We start from the raw sequence: 12,017 nt of genomic DNA on the forward strand, positions 1-12,017 counted from the left end.
GCCTCTTCCGGGTCCCGCGCTAACCGGGTCCCGCGCTAACCCGGCCCCGCGCCGCGGGTGCCCCGCCGGGCCCGCGCGCCAAGGTCGCGAGTCTCCACGCCGCGCTTGACCTGGCGGCAGCACCGTACTTGACAGCGTATTGTCGCCAACACCACCCCACCAGCATCCCGGCCGAGCGCTGCTCCCGCAAACTTTCTAGACGAAAGTGGGTAAAGCACTCTCCCCATTTTCCTCATTTGTTTGGCGGCGGGGGGTTTGAATCAGTTCTTCCAAGGCCACGGTGGGCGATGAAATAGTGCTGGCAAACATTAACCCATCGGGCTCTTTGCTGAGGTTTTACAACTTCACGGCGACCATATCAAACAGGGTCGTTCCTATTTAACAGTCAATCCATCGAGACTGCAACTGCAAAACCACTTACAAAACTGAGGGGTACCCTGCAGGTGTGGGTAGTGAAGTTGACGAGTAAGTAACCCAGGCCAGGCAGGCTGGACAGAGAGGAAAGGCTGGCCCTGGAGCCGGGAGACGTGGGTTCAACCGGGTTTAACCTGGGCTTCGTCCCACCTCCCTGTGACCCTGGGCAAGTTACAGCACCGCTCTGGGTCTCGGATTCCTCCGCACAGGAATAGGATTGAGTAGGGGAGAATGGGACCGACATTTCTGTGTTGGTTGCTCTCACGAAACCTATTTCTTCTACGTCTCAGAACTTCTAGAAGTAGATCATTATTAACCCCGTTTTACAGAAGACGAAACTGAGGCTTAAAGTTAAGAACTGGGTAAGTACCTCCCCCGCACCACATGGCCTCCCCGGTGACAGGTGGGCGTTAATCCTGCACGTCTCTGATCCCGCTTCTCAGGAGCCACATTTCTGTCCCGGGCCAGCCCCGCACCCAAGACCCCATCAGCTGCCCCGCTTTTAAAACTTTCGTGTGGCGAGAGTGTCCTAAGAGAAAAACGAACACCGGCGCGAGCCTGCGCCTTTAAGAAGGGTAGGCCGTGACTTTGACGTCACCAGCTCTTCCTCCCCTCACCCCCAGAATGGTCGCGTCCGGGCCTGGAGTCGCCCAGCCAGCCGGTGCACGCCGGGTTAGCACGTGGGTTCCAAGGGGCCAACCGTATGCTTTCCCTGAGAAAAGACTTTGCGGCTCTTCACCGCTAGGAAGCCCGAAATGGGGGGGGGGGTGGGGAGTGACCCGTGAAGTGCCGCTGATCTAAAGGGCTCTGAGAGAAGGCGCCCTTTACATGCCCTTCCCATACCGACTGAATTCTGAAATGACACAAAATAATTTTATAAACTGACAGGGCGAGAACCCAGCCCCTATTAGGGTCCTTTACTCCCTCAAAGTTATGACTTACACAGTTTCACAGCCATCAGCCAAGAGATAACTCCCCCCCATTTTACAGAGGAGGAAACTGAGGTCCTTGTGTGTAATGACTCCTGGTGTGGAGTAGAATACGGACTTCTCCTACGCACTCTCCCATTTTTCACATGAGAAAATGCAGACCCCAGAGGTCAAGTTGCACCAAGATCACACAAATGAAAGAACTAGAATTCAAACCCCCTCCTACCCGAGTCCAGAGGATCTCCCATCCCATCCCATTCTCAACCAGGGCTCTCTGCTCCCTGCAAATGTTTACTCAGGCCTCAGGCCCCAAGATCTCTAAGATACAGCGTGGTGGGGCTGCACCACTTACCTGCTTCCAGATCAGAGCACTGGGAGGGTAGGACCTGGTTCCAATCTGGGCTGCCTGCTGCAGCAGCTGTGGGACCTCTAGCAAGTATCTAGAGTCCTTTAAGCCTTCGTTTCACCCATTTATAAATGAGCTGATAGGGATCAAAATACCCCTGCCTCATGGGAATTTGAGGATGTAATGATTTAATAGCTCTAAAGTGCTTAGAGCCCTGTCTGGCACTTGGCAAGCAGTCGGTGACTATTACTATTATTATTGATTGCCCCCCGCCCCACTCCAGGACCTGTGGCACAGAAAGTTCTGGAAAGGGTCTTTAGAGCAGCCAGGATTCTGGTCCCACCTCTGCCTCTAAATGCAGGCACAGATAGTGATAACTCCTTACACGCCTTCTTCCCCAGAGCAAAGTAGCACAGCCAGGAATCAAACATGGTGACCTCTGAGCCTCAGTTTCCTTCACAGTAGAATGAGAGGCTTGCACTCCATTTCTGGTTTTCTTCTTGCAATAGGATGCCTTTGAGATTTGTCACTACACCTCAGTTTCCTCAACTGAAAATAAGGATGAGTTACCCATCCTGCTAATTTACAGACTCTTAGCTAAAGTCATGTCTGTGAAAAGCTGAGTCGACAAAGTTCTGTAGTCCCACCCAGAGCTGAGTAGATCTCACTCCCTGCCATCCCCTACATGTAAATGCTTGGAGGCTGAGAAAACCTTGGTATAACCAAAGGCCAGCATGCTGGCAACAGTCTGGGCAGAAGGGAGAAGTTATCCACCACTGGAGCTGGTGGAGGTGTCGTCCAAGGACGATCATAGCGACTGCAGGGTGGATCCAGAGCCTTGAGATGCCCATGAACCTGTGGGGCTCTGGCTAGACTGGCCTGACCTGAGAAGCAAGCCTAGAGGCCTGAGGAGGAGGCGGCCACTGTCCCGGCTGTCTCAGCTGCGGTTCACGCTGACCACACACCCAGTGGTCCTACTAGAGGCAGCATGTGGCCATCACCAGCCTCCTTGTCAGATGGAAAAACAGAAACTCCTTTCAACTGTAAAAGGGGAGAAAATAGTACCAGCCCCAGGGATTATCTCAGGGACTGATGGACAAGTCCTTGCGTGGCAAGCGAGGTAAACAGAAGATAGTTTATTGTAAGGCTGAATTCTTCCAGGGCAAGCCCCAGCTTGCACCCCCAGGGCCTAGGAAGACATTTATGGGGCTGAAGTAGGGCTCAGGTCCCTCCCGTGGACTCTACCAGCACCTCTGAGTTCAGGGCCTGAACCGTTCCCACCTAGAGGTGCCTTCCTGGAGGCAAGGCCCCAGGCTTCAGGACCACTGAACCTGAGAAGAGAAATCCAAACTCTAGGCCTCAAGTTAAATGCCAAGTCAGATCTTTGATTGGGCCCTGGGGGCGGGGAGGGGTGGAGAAGTTATAGAGGACTTTATTGTGACAACTGGAGAAAACTGAATAAAGCCTGCATAGTTGATATTACTTTATCAACATTAAATTTCTTGAGTGTGATAACCATACAGTGATTTTGTAGGAGAATGTCCTTGTTCTTAGGAAATGCACACTGAGTGTTTAGTGGCAAATGTCTGCAACTGTCTCAAATGGTTCAGCAAAAATAAAGAGATAAAGCCAATGTAGCAAAATGTGAACAACTGTAGATCAAAGTGAAGGGTATATGGTGCTCGTTGTACCATTCTTGCAATTCTTCTGAAGTTTTAAAAGGTTTTAAAATAAAAAGTTGGTGGGGAAAGGGATTTCTCCCTCTGAAATATATATTATGTATAGAATCAGAAAGCAGCAAAGCTGGGGATTCCCTGGTGGTCCAGTGGTTAGGAATCGGGGCTTTCACTTTGGTGGCCTGGATTCAATCCCTGGTCGGGGAACCAAGATCCCGCAAGCCGTGCAGGAGAAAACAAAACAAAAACAAAAAACACAACAACAAAGCTATCTTTTTTTTTTTTTAAGTATTTATTTATTTAGCCTGCACCCGGTCTTAGTTGCGGCAGGCACGCCTGCATGCGGGATCTAGTTCCCCGACCAAGGATCGAACCTGGGCTCCCTGCGTTGGGAGCACGGAGTCTTACCCACTGGACCACCAGGGAGGTCCCTGTATTTTTTTTTTTTGAAGGTTAAAAAAAAGAAATAAATGTAATAGCTAGAATCAGCCCACTCAGGGAAAGGCCTCTCTTGTCTCCCCCCAGCCCCTCCCTGGCTTGAGAAGATGAGCTGGGAAGTTTCTGGACACCCAAGTCTTCATTGGGAGCACCCTGGGTGTGGTCTGAGGAGGTGGCCTCCAGAGGTGAAGGGTCCTGGCTAAGACTGCAGAACTGCCACCACCCCCCCTCCCCCACAACCCCCAGCCAGATGCCTGGAACTCTCTACTCTGCTGGGGAGTGTGGATTAATCTACCCCCGAGGAAGGCAGTTTTGGGCCATAGCTATCAAAATTCCAAATGCCCAACCCTGTGACTCAGCCAGGCCACTTGTAAGCATTCCTCCCTGATTGGCTTGCTCAGGTGCGAAATGACTCGCCCTTACCGTAGCCCTGTTTGTAACAGCAGAATGCCATGCAAAGGGACTGCCTGACAATATCCCCATATAACATATATCCCACCTGGAAAGGGATGCTGACCTCCACCTCTGAGTGTAAAACAACCTCAAAGATAAGTGTTAAATTAAACAGCGGGGCGATGGGGAATATGCCGGGCAGTTGTTCTCGATCTGAGCTCTACCGCCCCCTAGGGGAAATTTGGGGAATTTATGAGGCCATTTGTGATCGTCACAAGATCAGAGCCCCTGGCATTTGATCGAGGTCAGGGCAGGGATGCTCAATGTACTATAAAGTGTAGAACAGTCTGACATTAACAGGGATTTATCCCCGTACACCTCGCGGCTTTCCTCTGTCTTTCTGGACAACCACATACAGTCGTCCCTCGATATTCATGGGGGATCGGTTCCAGGAGCCCCTGCAGATACCAAAATCCGGGGATGCTCAAGTCCCTTATATAAAATGGCCTACTACGGTGAATACAGTCGGCCCTCTGTATCCGCGGGTTCCACATCTGTGGATTCGAGAAATCTGTTCATTATTATCCGACCTCGAAGCCAGCTCTGTTTCACCCATATCTTTAAAAATGGTTTTACATTGATGATCTATAGAATTTCCCAGGCATAAAACTACCATGCAGGCTTCAGGAAGATGTGGCTTTGTCTCCGTTAGAACTTTACCAAGGATCATTCACCATTCAGAACATCTCATCCTGTTGGCCACCTGACTGGTGTGAGCTGAGTTACTAACAAAATACTCCAGCCCAGAGCCTCCATTTCCGGTTCTCCATCGCCAGTGACTCACGGGCATCTGCAAGCTTCTGTTCTCTCGTGGAGTCAAGCCTGAGCTTTCACACACAGAAGTACATATGATTTCATTCCAAATTACTTTCTTTTATTTTTCCTCTCTATTACAGTTTGAATTTAATACAGATTTTTTAAAACGTGCATAGGAAATTACACTCTCTGTGAATTTCACTTCTGAAAATTTATTGAAGGAGAGTTACAAACTATATTACCAAAAGAAGACTTTGGATCTGATTCTGTTGAGAACCTCATGAGCTCACCGAGCACCAGGGGTCCCATGTAGTGTCATTGCCTTCTGGGGCTGCAGGTTCTGCTTTGCAGTGTGCCCGAGGCTGCCTGGAGCATGTCAGCCTCCAGAAAAGCATGGCCATGCCAGGGCTGATCCCGTGTCTCAGTGACCCAAACTGAGGAGGAGCCATCCTAGCTGGGCCTGGACCAAAGGCCTCACCTGTGTTCGTCTCCCTCTCTCTCTCTCTTTTTGATTTACTGAGTGTTTCCCTTTTTCTCTTTTTAAAAATGTTTGAGTGTTGTATGCCAAATACCGTCGTAGGTACTGGGATACAGCAGGGAACAAGCCACACTGGGTCCCTGCACACACTTTTTAGTGCAGGAGACACACACAAACAAGTAAATAAACAAGACAATTGCAGACAGGAAGGACATCTGTGAAGGCACTAAAACAGGTCACGTGATGGAGAGGGCCTAAGACGGCCTAGAACAAGGGAGAAGTGGGGGGTCAGGAAACATTGATGGAGATTAACCCATAGTGAAGGCCAAGGGAGGGCCGAGCAGGCTGGGATGAAGGAAAGTGCTCAGATGAGAGCTGGGCACTCACACTGGAAGCAAAACTTGCATTGAAAAGAACAACTATGATGGTTACGAACACAGGCTCTGGACCAGACCTGTATTCAATTTCTGGCTTCACCCCTTTCCAACTACACAACCCCAGGAAAGTTGCTTAACCTCTGAGTCTTCCTTCTTTCATTGTAAGATGGGGATGATAACTGTACCTACCTCGCAAGCCTGTGTTAAAGATTAAAGGAGAGCTTAGTACAGAACCTGGCACAATGTGAGTCTCAATAAACATTAGCCAGACCTACTTTTTAAAAACATAGAAATCAAGTATACCAGCAACCATCCTAACGTAAGAAATTGAATTAAAGTCCCCTGATGTCCATTTGAGTACAGATTTCTTTGCTAACTTGTTGGGGGAATTTGTCTCTTTTCCGGGCCTTGTTTTCATCATTTTTGAAATGGAAAAAATAATATTCTTGGCCCTACTTCCCTTCCGGGACTGCTGAGAGGTTTAAGATGACAGACGAGGCGTGTGAAGGAGGTTTGTGACCCGGACAGCGTGCCCCGGCTTGAAGGGGGGGAAGTTCCCTCCTCCTGTCCCGCCCTACATGTAGCTGCCTCCTCTCTCTGTTCCTCCTTGGGCTCCTGGAGATGACTCTGACCTGACCTCTCTGAATTTTCTGGGGAAGGCAGTTTCCTCACCTAAGCCCTGGCCCCGTGCTTCAGAGACAGATCATCAGATTAACAAGAGGAACCTCTTTGATGTCCTAAAAAGAATTCCTCCCATTTTATGTGCCACTTTACAAGATCTCTTTACATCCATCATCCCATGTGAACCTCTCATGACTGTGTAAGAGGGCATGTGGGGGTCATCGTGGACCCATTTTACAGATGAGGAAACAATCTCAGAGGAGTTAAGTGACCTGTCCAAGTGATTTGAAGCGGGTGTCTCCTGACCCCTAGGGGGCCTGCCTGGAGAGGGGACAGGAGAGCTCAGGTGGGCTGGAAGGGCTGGGAGGGAGGACAGGCTGAGCTGGCGTCAGCATCCAGTGGAGCCTGGCGATGAGGGCAAAAGCTCCGAGGTCTGATCAACTTGGACTCAGATACTGACACCACCGCTTAGTAGCCGGATGACCCTGGACAAGACCCTTAGTGTCTCATACATCTGCGAGGTGGAGCTAACACTCTGCAGTGTCGTTAGAAGGACTCAGTGATGTGGAACAGAGGAGGCCGGCAAAACATGGTCCTGATTCTTCTCCTTTCCACCCCCCGCCCTGCCCCCAAGTTTACTAACATTCCAGCCCTAACAGTCAACGAGTCAACAGTGCCCACAGCCCAAGCTGTCCTTCCATTTCCGTGACCCAACCTGTCCACTTGCTGCCCTTGACAACGGCTAGGCTCCAACTCCTGGAGTCCACAGGCAATGCAGCAACCACTGGGGGGCACAGCTGCCCCCAGGGCATTCTCAAGTTCAGAAAAAGGCACAGGATGCGGAAAGTTTCTCCCTGTACCCACAGGGAGGTATGACACTGGCCAGACCACCATTGGGGCCCAGCCCCTCCCACGTCTTCCGGGGGAGGGACGGGGTGTCCTTCGATGTGGTGCAGGGCCAGCACCCTGAAGGAGCTTCAGAAGGGTTTGGAGGATCTGAGCCCCCGTCTTGGGTTTGGCTGGATGTTTTCTTTTTCATTTGAGTGGCGTCAGATTTTACATCATTGATTTTGTAAATTTTAATAGGAAAATGAATTTTAGTCCTGAATAAATGTAGTTTAGTTGTCAAAATTCTCTTGATCGTAGGAGTAGTGGAGAAGGAGGTGACAGCTTATGAGGATCGACTATGAGCTTGGTACTTCTTTTTTTCTTGGCCGTGTGGGGCGTGTGGAATCTTAGCTCCCCTACCAGGGATCGAACCTGCGCCCCCTTCATTGGAAGTGTGGAGTCTTAACTACTGGTCCGCCAGGGAAGTCCCCTGATCTTGGTACTTTACATACGTGTGCAAGCACATTCCATCCTCCTGAAACCCTGGCAGGTAATTATAATACAGTTACTCTATTTCACAGATGAGGGCATTTAGGTAAAAAACACCCAGCTGGGAAGAGGCCAACCTGGAATTTGAGATCAACAGGCAAAGACGAGTTCCCACTGCTCAGATGCCAGCCCACTGCCCAGGTTTCCAGGAAAGAGCTGGCTCCTGTCCTCCAGCACCTGCCACCTGCCTGTCCCAGAGGCCAATCGGGCTTCCTGGAGACTCGCTGGGGTCAGTCCTTGCCTCCACCAGGAAGTTCTTCTCTGGATCACCCCACTGCTCTCGGAACGTAAGAAACTGAAAGTTTGACCTGGGAATGTGCCTTCCTCTCCCATAGAAGGCAGATGCTGACTCCACATCTGGATGGGAGAAGAGAATTCAACCCAGCTCATCCTACCCTCTGTCTCCCTGCCCCGACCCCATCCCGGAGGGGTTGAGTCTTCCTCTGCCCCCTCTGCTCTGGTCTGGCAGAGGGATCCTGATGGTTTCAGTCTGATGGGGTGCCCTTCTCAGGAGTCTGAAATGGACCACGTGCAAATAGACCCTCCTGGACAGAGTTCTGGACCCTGGGCCAGAAGGATGCCATGGGGTGCAGCCACGTGGGGGGTCCAGGTGGATTTCTGGGAAGAGAGATACATGGGCCACGGCTCGAGAGGAGAGGGTGAGGTGGGCTGAGGGGTGGGTGGGCAGTCTCCCAGGCTAAGGTATGTGTGAGGGGGAGCTGGGGAGGGCCCCAGGGGAGGAATCACCACAACCAACGGTGGCAGCTTCGTTAACTGAGCACATACTTGGCTTGGGCCCTGAGCTGAGGCCTCTGCAGGCATTATCTCATTCCCGAGGGAAGCGCCTCATTGTCGTTGTCCTCAACGTAAAGACCAGGACGCTGAGGCAGAGAGGTTAAGTCAAGTCACACAGCTTGCAAGAGGGAAGGGGACCAGGGGACCGGAGAGGAGTTTCCTCGCTGAGCGCTAGGTTCCTCGTTGCAGAGAAAGGGGGTTCATTGAGATGAGGCGCTCTCAGACCTGCACATCACGATCCCTGAAGCTCCCTCCATTACAGGGCAAAGCCAAGTAATCCACTTCCCCTACCTGCCTTCCCCCTTCTCCCCTCTCTTCCCTCCCGCTGAACCCCTACCCTGCATCCTGCACCCCACAGTTGGATTTAAAGATACCGTCCAGCATCAGTCTACCTGCACCCAGGGCCAGGTGGAGTCGCCACAGCTCAGTGTAGACTCTGAATCTCCCAGCGGACAGAGAGCAGGGCAGTGATCACCCACTGCCCAGATGAACACACTGAGGCCAAAGGCGAATTAAGAATTCACATACAAGCACACAAGGGAAAGTCACAGAAGAAACAGTTAAAGTGTTTGAAAGTGGAAGCCTGGTGTAGGAAAAGAGAGAGGATAAGAGTGCTGCTTTGTGTTGGGACTTCCCTGGCGGTCCAGTGCTTAGGACTCCGAGCTTCCGCTGCAGGGGGCACGGATTCCATCCCTGGCCAGGGAACTAAGATCCCGCATGCCATGCAGCACAGCCAAAAAAAAGAGTGCTGCTTTGTGTTATAACCTGACTAAAATTTATTTGCATGGTATACTTTGTTAAAAATAGTAATTGATTAAAAAACAACAAGGGAAGTGGCCTGCCCACTGGCACCGGGCAAGTTCACGGCCTATGCTAGGTCAGGAATCCAGGTCTGGTGCCTCTGTTGCCAAATATCCCGCCACAGCCTCTGGCCTGGGCACTGGCCTGCTCCTGCCTCCCCTCCCCCACACCTACCCAGGCAGGCTGGAGGGCCCAGCAGAGCCCCACAGACACCAGTCAGGTGCCCGATGAGGAGGGCAGGCGCCTGAGCAACTGGGGCAACAATTACTCACCCTAAGGTGACTCAGGCAGGATGGGGAAGGAAGGAGTAGGTGTATATGAGGCAGGGGCTGTTTCTGTGCCCTCACTCCAACCTTAGTGTTCAGGGCTGCCAGATTTAGGAAATAAAAATATAAGATGCCCAGTTAAATTTGAATTTCAGATACACAAGGAATAATTTTTTTTTTCTTTTTGGCCACACTGCACAGCTTGAGGGATCTCAGTTCCCCAACCAGGGATTGAACCCAGGCCCCGGCAGTGAAAGCCCGGATCCTAACCACTAGGTCACCAGGGAACTCCCAGGGATTAATTTTTAAGTGTAAGTATGTGTCAAATATTGCATGGGACATAATTATGCTTAAAAAATTTGTCTTTATTTGAAATTCAAATTTAACTGGGCATCCGATGTTTTATCGGGCAGTTCAAGATCTTGGGGACTTCCCTGGTGGCGCAGTGGTTGAGAGTCTGCCTGCTGATGCAGGGGACATGGGTTCGTGCCCCGGTCCGGGAGGATCCCACGTGCCGCGGAGCGGCTGGGCCCATGAGCCATGGCCGCTGGGCCTGCGCGTCCGGAGCCTTGCTCCGCAACGGGAGAGGCCACAACAGTGAGAGGCCCGCATACCAAAAAAAAAAAAAAAAAAAAAAGATCTTGGGGGGAAAGGCCTCTGGCCCTGGGGCAGCTGTAACTCTTCTATGAGAGCAGAAATGGAAGTCTGAATGAAGAAAACCCTGAAGGGGTGATGGGAAGAACTGGGGAGAGGCTGAAAGAAGCAGAAAGAGGGAGAGAGAGGGAAGCTGTCCAACGCTGACCTGGAGGAACCTCTTAGCCAGAGTCACATCCGGGGTTCTCTTCGTGTCAGCCCTCTCAGTGGAATCTCCTATCACTGTGGTGCCTCAATCCAGGGTAGTGCTGGCATCCGAGGTGGGACCACAGCAGGAATTGTCACAGACCAGGAAGAACATATTTCTAACTTCTTAAACAAGTGTGGGCTGCGGGAAGGCAGAAGCCACAAAGGAAAAGATCGATTGCTAGATTTCAGATGACATAACAACACGACTTCTGACCACAAAAGATACCATAAACAAAGATAAAAGACAAATGACAACTTGGGAGGAAATATCTGCAACGTCTATAACATCCAGACTATATAAAGAGCTCCCACAGTTCAACAAGAAAAAGAAACACGGGAGAAAAATGAACAAGGGATAATGTGATGGTTCGTTTTTTTAATTACTGAACTATAGTTGATGTACTATATCAACTATACAATATCATGTAAGTTACAGGTGTACAATGTAGTGATTAACAGTTTTTAAAGGTTATACTTCACTTATAGTTATTATAAAATATTGGCTATATTTCCTGTGTTTACAATATATTCTTGTAGCTTATTTTATATATAATAGTCTGTACCTCTTAATCCCCTATATTGCCCCTCCCCCATTCCTCTCTCCACTCATAACCACTAGTTTGTTCTCTATATCTGTGAGTTTGTTGTGTGATGATTAGTTTTATGTGTCAACTTGGCAGGTGCTTTTGGATGAGATTAACATCTAAATCACTGAATTTTGGCTAAAGCAAATTGCCCTCCATAATGCAGGTGGGCCTCATCCAATCAGCTGAAGGCCTGAATTGAACTAAAAGACTGGCCTCTCCAGGCAAGAGGAAATTCTCTAGCAACTGTCTTTGGACTTTCATCTGCACCATCGGCTCTCCTGAATCTCCAGCCTGCTGGCTCACACTGCAGATTTTGGACTTACAGCTTCCATAGCCATGTGAGCCAATTCTTTTTAATAAATCTTTTTCTATATACACATAAACTGGTTCTGTTTCTTTGGAGAACCCTGACTAATACAGATAAGAACAGGCATTTCACAGAAGAAATACATATGCAGAATAAACATACACAAAAATGCTCAGCTTCCCTAGAGATCAAGGAAATGCAGATAAAACAACCATGAAATATCTTCCGTCATTAGAATGGCAAAAATTTTTTGAACTGGCATATCCAATGTTAGTGAGTATATGGGCAATAAGTTCCCCCAAATACTGAGCCTGGGAGTGTAAATTGGAAAAATGTTAAGGCAATTTGGTATTAACATTTCAACATACCAGCAATGTTACTTTCAGGAATTTATCCCCCATATGTGCACTCAGAGACATGTTCAGAAATATTCGTTGCCTAATTATTTGTAACTGCAAAAATTGGAAACACATAAAAGTCCATTAAATGAGACTGGTTAAGGGAATTCCCTGGTGGTCCAGTGGTTAGGACTCTGAGCTTCCATTGCAGGGGG

General features: G+C 49.7%; 1 long non-coding RNA gene across 3 annotated transcripts; it reads left to right on the plus strand.

The window, feature by feature from the left end:
* Positions 1–4: 4 nt before the first annotated feature.
* LOC114484976 (uncharacterized) lies at positions 5–12,017 on the plus strand. Of its 3 annotated transcripts, XR_008616623.1 has the most exons (5): positions 11–205; positions 705–776; positions 7,898–8,152; positions 9,929–10,038; positions 11,321–12,017. It is a non-coding gene; the product is annotated as an uncharacterized lncRNA (long non-coding RNA). The 3 variants fall into 3 exon arrangements; XR_003678397.2 differs by lacking the exon at positions 9,929–10,038 and having other exon boundaries at positions 11,321–12,015; XR_003678396.2 differs by lacking the exons at positions 7,898–8,152; positions 9,929–10,038 and having other exon boundaries at positions 5–205; positions 11,321–11,548.

The sequence above is a fragment of the Physeter macrocephalus genome, unplaced genomic scaffold (assembly GCF_002837175.3).
Source record: "Physeter macrocephalus isolate SW-GA unplaced genomic scaffold, ASM283717v5 random_246, whole genome shotgun sequence".
Classification (NCBI taxonomy): Eukaryota; Metazoa; Chordata; class Mammalia; order Artiodactyla; family Physeteridae; genus Physeter; species Physeter macrocephalus.